We start from the raw sequence: 7577 nt of genomic DNA on the forward strand, positions 1-7577 counted from the left end.
AAATTTCTATTGTATTTCATTTTCCATATTTTTCACTCTCTCATTGGCTTCCACACTTCCACTTCTATCAGCGTTCCCTTGCACCTCTCAATGCAATTGCTAGATTTAAAATCAATGCCTATATATGCAATTTCAAGGACTACCATAACACTCTCATAATTCTTTAAAGGGTGCTATCTCAATGGAAGATAGTTTGCTTTATAAGCAAGAGGTTGGTGGTTCGATTTCACTATGTCCTAATATGAACTAATCAATGATATTGTAGTTTATTTTTAATTAAATACTTTAATACTGGTTTATTTCAATGGTGAGATATTTTCTAGATTCATTATTTTATTGTCTCTACAGAGACAATAGTTAGCATCAAACATATTGTCCTAAAGACAATATGTCTTTAATTCCAACTATTGTCTCTAGAGAAACAAAAATGAAATTGTCCCTGGAGAGACAAAAATGCTTGTGTTATATATTATCTTTATAAAGACAATATTTTAAGACAATTCAATTTGTCACACCAACTTAAAGGCAATATTTAAGACAATACACAAGTTTTCTCTTATCTCAAGTTAAGACAATTTACCCAAAAATTGTGTTAAATATTAACTTAAAACCCCCCCTTGTGTTGTAGTGCTTCACTTGACCCAAAAGGAAAAGTAAAAATTTGTAACTTGAGCATGATCAACTAGATCAGTTGTTGAATTTGGGGAAGGTCTTTTATGAGTGAAAGAGGCTTAAAATGTATATCTATGAGTACTCTAATTTGAGCTAGTTTTAGCTATTGTATGTATTCCATGGGTGATAACCTAATAAATGTCAATATTTTCTTAGTATCCAAAATGGGGATACTATGGGGATGACTTGAAAGTATTTAAAAGCATTCATAGGAGTTCTTTGAAGAAAAAAATGTCATTTGATAACTTGTTTTTTTAAGTAAATGCTCATTACTATTGGGTTATATGTTTATGTATTATTAATTTTTTAATTTGCTTTATGTTTTATTTTACTTTTTCCTATTATCAGAATACTTGTTAATTTGCTTTTTATTCTACAAAGAAAAATTGAAAATCCCTAAGAAAATAATAATAAATTATCGTAAAAATATTAATAACCCTTTTTCCCAAATAATAGAAATTATCCATACTGATTTGGGTTATAGAAACGGTTTCTATGTTGTTTTTCTTTTTTCTTTTATTTACATTTTGCTTTATTTTTCTTTCCATTTGGGTCGTAGCTCTAAAGGTTCAATATGACTTGGCTATAAGCTTTATACGTTATTTTTGTTTTTATGCTTTCCTTTTCCTTTTATTATAGCATCGTAGCTTTTTGTTTTTATGCTTTCCTTTTCCTTTTATTATTAGCTCTTGAGATTCAATATATACAACATTCGGAGACACAAGGCAGAATACTTTATACAAAGAGATTCTGCTGGGGAGAGTACGTTATTCAAAGAGATTTCTGCTGGGGGGACACGTTGTTCAAAGAGGTGTCTGCTGAGATATAGAAAAACACGCGGTTATGGAAGCTGGATTCTCACGTTGTGCCAGAATGAAGATCCTCGTTTCTGTTTTAATATTATTGAGCTTTACGGGTGTGTACTTTACATAAATTACTGATTGGGTATTCAATTTTTCTTGCAAAAATATTTTCTCACATGCTTGCAAAAACAGTAATATGATACAGTAACCCTATTAATAATGCAGAGATCGCTGACTTCGTCGGAACGTGATGGCCCTGCTTTCTTTGTAATATTTCGTTTCTGTAAGTTTTGATATTAATATTTACACAATCTATTATGTCAATTTGTATTGGATTGGATTGAAGATATTGGTGTACAATTAAACGGATGTTACAGGTGATGGGAGAGGTTGGAAGCGAGGTTGCATTACGAGGGGTGCATATTGGCTCCGCGCCATCATCATGCGTTGCTAAATGCGAGGGGTGCAACCCTTGTAAACCTGTGCAGTGCGCCGTCACTCCAAAACTGCAGTGCATTCCAAAACGTGTAGAGGTTTACTATCCGGTGGTGTGGAAATGCGAATGCGGCAACAAAATCTTTAACGCATCATACTACCAAAATCTCCTCGTATTTGACCGCTCGCAAAACTGTCCAGACTGACCGCTAGCTTTTGCAGAAATCAGAGACCATGGAATGCATGTCTCTTTACTTACATAAATTTATATGTTTGAAATAGTGAATTTTAGTTTATACTATTAACGAATGAATGAAGTTTTGCTTAACCGTTTTGCTTAATTTATTTTTATTCATGATCTTCCGCTCTAATGAATTTGATTGTGGCCTTTTAAGTAACTGGTCAATATCTGAAACCATCATATTTTCATGGATGGACAAAATTTGAATGCCCAGGGTATTTGTATGAACTGTCCGTTGAGTTTAATGCGATTGTTTTATAATTGTTAAATAAGTAATTCATTATTTTAAATGGGTTTTTGGTTTATGATAAAATAAAGGTTTTCATTTAAATATAGTAATTCAAATTTTAGTGTTATTTTAATAGGTTTTGAATTATGGGGCGATGATGAGTAAATGATTTTATTAAAGATAAATATAAGTTTTGATTTAGATATGATAAATTAAATTTTAGTATTATGTCAATGTGTTTTAAATTAGTGTGAAGATAAATTTTAAATATGATTTTAAATTTATAAAATATATTTTGTTTTTTAGCAATAGTTGTTTAAATAAATTATTAAGGTTCTTTTAACAAATGATTATAGGTTATTAAATATAAATTTTAAGTGATTTATTTAAAATAAATTTTGATATAATTTTTCTTCTTATTATAAAATATTATTCACTCTAATATTCGCATAAAGTAATGATTTAATTATAAATTCTCTATTATACTTTGAAGTTTATATTTATATATTGATTTTATAAAATAATTTAATTAAAAAAAACTTAGTATTCAGATATTCATAGTAGAAGATTATATTGTTGTTAATTTCTTTCCTTTTTTCTAAATAGAGTATAATGTATGAAGATTATGTTAATCTCTTTTCTAAATATTGTTCATAATGTATAAAATTTCTTATACTCCAGCATCATCAAGAGAGATTAAAAGTTAAAGAAAAGAAACATTAAGAATGGACAAAATTTGTATTATTAAAAATTAAAATTAGAGAAAAATTATATTAAAAAATTAAAATTAAAGAATTTGAGAAAATGTGTTTAATATAATATTATTCCTAATTAATAAAATTGTATTAATTGTGCTCTATAATTTAGTATAAGGGAGATGTTGTAAAAAAAAACATAATATTAAAAAATAATAAAGTAATAAATATTTTAACAAATTGAAAAATAGTGATAAAAAAAAGTTAATGCCGATCCTAAATAAAATGCTTCAATTTCTACCTTAATTTTATATCATCTTTATATTGCATGATGCGTAATTCATTCTATGTTTAGTTTGATGTGTGTTGTGTGTGTGAACTATAAATAAAATATTTCAATGTCCATAATAAATAACATAATTTTACACTCATCATCGGCTCATAATTGAGAAAAGGATTATTGGAGGATGGAAAGCTTATTATGTGTGGATTTAGAGTAAAACACAACTCCTCTTTGAGACTCTCTTCACCACTATTATTTTATATGTATGTGAGGTGTTATTGTATATATATGTGAGGTTTAGGCTTGTAGTATATCGATGATTTAAAAGAAATTTAAAATCTACAAACTCAAGATTGAAGGAAATATTCCCTTCCCTATCCTATCCTCTTGATCGAAGCTAGCTTTTACCCCATTGAAATTGAGAAAATGTGCTTAACTTAATATTATTCCTAGTTAATAAAATTGTATTAAGTGTGCTCTATAATTTAGTATAAGGGAGATGTTGTCACAAAGCATTATATTAAGAAATAATAAAGTAATAAATATATTAACAAATTTAAAATAGTCATTAAAAAAAGTTAACCCGTATCATAAATAAAATACTTCAATTTCTAACTTAATTTTATATCATCTTTATATCGGATGATGAGGAATTCATTCTATGTTTAGTTTGATATGTGTGTTGTGTGTGTGTGAACTATAAATAAAATGATTCAATGTCCATATTAAATAACATAATTTTACACTCATCATGAGCTCATAATTGAGAAAAGGATTATTGGAGGATGGAAATATTATTATCTCTAGATTTGGAGTAATAAAAAACCTTCTCTTTGAGATTCTAATCACCATTGTTATTTTATATGTATTTGAGGTGTAGGGTTGCAGTATATCCATTATCCATAGATTCGTGGAGGAATATTGAGATGATTTAAAAGAAATTTATAATCTACAACCTCAAGATTAAAAGATAATATTCCTTATCCTATCCTCTTGATTGAAGCTAGCTTTTACAACATTGAAATTGAGAAAATGTGTTTAACATAATATTATTCCGAGTTAATAAAATTGTATTAAGTGTGCTCTATAATTTAGTATAAGGGAGATGTTGTCAGAAAACATTATATTAAAAAATAATAAGGTAATAAATATATTAGAAATTGAAAAATAGTAATAAAAAAAGTTAATGCGGATCATAAATAAAATACTTCAATTTCTACCTTAATGTTATATCATCTTTATCTTGCATGATGTGTAATTCATTCTATGTTTAGTTTGATATGTGAATTGTGTGTGAACTATAAATAAAATATTTCAATGTCGATATTAAATAACATAAGTTTACACTCATCATGAGCTCATAATTGGGAAAAGGATTATTGGAGGATGGAAAACTTATTATCTTTGGATTTGGAGTAAAAAAAAACTCCTCTTTGAGACTCTCATCACCATTGTTATTTTATATGTATGTGAGGTGTTGTTGTTTATGTGTGTGAGGTGTAGGGTTGCAGTATATCCATAGATTCATGGAGGAATATCCAGATGATTTAAAATAAATTTATAATATACAACCTAAAGATTAAAGGAAATATTCCCTATCCCATCCTCTTGATCCAAGCTAGCTTTTATCCCATTAAAATTGAGAAAATGGGTTTAACATAATATTATTCCTAGTTAATAAAAATGTATTAAGTGTGATCTATAATTTATTATAATGGAGATGTTGTCACAAAACATTATATTAAAGAATGATAAAGTAATAAACATATTAAAAATTTGTAAAATAGTAATAAAAGAAAGTTAATGCTGATCATAAATAAAATACTTCAATTTCTACATTAATTTTATACCATCTTTATATTTCATGAGGTGTAATTCATTCTATGTTTAGTTTGATATGTGTGTTGGGCATGTGTGAACTATAAATAAAAATTTTCAGTGTACATATTAAAAAATATATTTTTACACTCATCATGAGCTCATAATGAGAAAAGGATTATGGGATAATGGAAAGCTTATTATGTCTGGATTTGGAGTAAAAAAAATCTGCTCTTGAGATTCTCGTCATCACTGTTATTTTATATGTATGTGAGGTGTTATTGTATATGGATGTGAGGTGTAGGGTTGTACCATATCCATAGATTAATGGAGGAATATCGAGATGATTTGAAAGAAATTTATAATCTACAACCTCAAGATTAAAAGGAAATATTCCCTATCCTATCCTCTTGATCGAAGCTAGCTTTTACCCCATTGAAATTGAAAAAATGTGTCTTAAAGTAATATGATTACTAGTTAATAAAATTGTATTAAGTGTACTCTATAATTTAGTATAAGGGAGATTCTCTCACAAAACATTATATTCAAAAATAATAAAGTAATAAATATATTAAGCAATTGAAAAATAGTAATAAAAAAAAGTTAATGATGATCATAAATAAAATACTTCAATTTCTACCTTAATTTTATGTCATATTTATATTACATGATGTGTAATTCATGTTTAGCTTGATATGTAAATATAAATAAAATATTTCAATGTCCATATTAAATAACATAATTTTACACTTATCATCAGCTCATAATTGAAAAAAGGATTATTGGAGGATAGAAAGCTTATTATCTCTAGATTTGGAGTAAAAAAAATGTTAGGTCCCTATACTACTAGTGTAACCCGTTATTGTTATTAGTACAACCCCCTTATTATATTTTTGTGCCCATGTAGTCCCCATATTGTTATTTTTGTTCCCTTATATTATTATTGTGATGTCAGCTCTGATTATATTATGACCTCTTAGACTCCTATATATAGAAAGGAGGTCTTGTCATTTGTATCATCCAAGAATTTTTCATTTGTGTAATGTAAAGGAGGTTTCCTCCTCGAAGAGGCTTATTTTGAAGGCGTTGATATCTCATTTCTATCTTTTTGTGAGCTGGTTTCATAACATTTGGTATCAGAGCTTTTGATTCTACGGTTTCGTTGCTCCAAACAGGTCATCATGGTGTTTTCGTTATAACGTTTTCACTATGAAGTTTCAGAAGCTAGAAACAAAACCCATTTGAGAAGAAATCGGTTTGAACCTCAAGTCTGAATTTTAGATCTTGTATCGCTATATTTTCGGAGATATAATATGAGGAAGTTATGATTTTTGCAGACTCTTGAATTACATTCTAAACAGGTGACCATGGGAAAATCGTCATAACTTTCTCTATGAGCATCAGATTGAAATTTCGTAAGAAGTTACAGAAAGAGGACGGAATGTAGTTTTCTGTGTATATTATTCATATCCTAAGGTTGAAATAGTGACACGTGGCACGTCGTACAAGTGCACTCTATGGAACAAGTCTATAATCAAGTCATCCTGGGAGATTTGACATAACTCTTCCTTGCAGAATCCAATCTTGATCATACTTGTGGGATTAGAAAGAGAACATAGAGAGTTACTGTAGGACACAACTTTAGAACTTGGAGATCTGAGATTACAGAGTTACAGCCATTTCAAGATCGAGCTCCTAAAATCAAGAAAAGGTGATATGAGGAAGTTTGATGGCAAGGATCTGGTAAATTGGATACTACAGACGAAGCAATATTTTGATCTACATGAGGTGCAACTGTTACAAAAGGTACATGTTTCATCTTCATATTTGGAACCGGATCAATTTTTATGGTATAAAGGGCTTTGTTCTCGTAAACCACTTGTTACGTGGTCAATTTTCATGGAGGAAATTATAGCACATTATGTGGATACAAAGATCAACACCTTTAGGAAATTAATAAATCTCAAACAAAAGTGTTCAATGGAAGAGAAGTAGAGGATTGATGTCTCCATAGGGACTTTAAAGGATAACATTCAACATGAGGTTCATCTTTGGGAACCTGATTCATTGGAGAAGGCATTTAGGATGGCAAGAAAAGTGGAAAGAAAAATTATGGCAACAAGGAAGTCTACCCCTCACAACTATAAAGATGGAAGTGTTGTTTCTCCACCACAACAATTGGAAGAAAAAAAAGCAAAAGGGCTTTGTTACAATTATGATAACAAATACATTAAAGGTCATAAGTGTGCTGAGAAGAATTTATTATACATAGATTTTGAAGAGGAGGAAGAAAAGGATCAAGAAACATCAAAAGAGAAGGATATATAGCATGAACCAATCACAGAGAAGGAATAAATGAATCCATCCATATCTGGTAAAGCATTGGAAAGAATTACGACTC

General features: G+C 28.9%; 1 pseudogene; it reads left to right on the forward strand.

The window, feature by feature from the left end:
• Positions 1 to 1515: 1515 nt before the first annotated feature.
• Positions 1516 to 2116, forward strand: LOC149230067 (uncharacterized; annotated as a pseudogene).
• The last annotated feature ends 5461 nt before the right edge of the window (positions 2117 to 7577 follow it).

This window comes from Pinus tabuliformis, chromosome J (assembly GCF_031772625.1).
Source record: "Pinus tabuliformis cultivar Carrire ecotype Pingquan chromosome J, CPIR1, whole genome shotgun sequence".
NCBI classification, from domain to species: Eukaryota; Viridiplantae; Streptophyta; class Pinopsida; order Pinales; family Pinaceae; genus Pinus; species Pinus tabuliformis.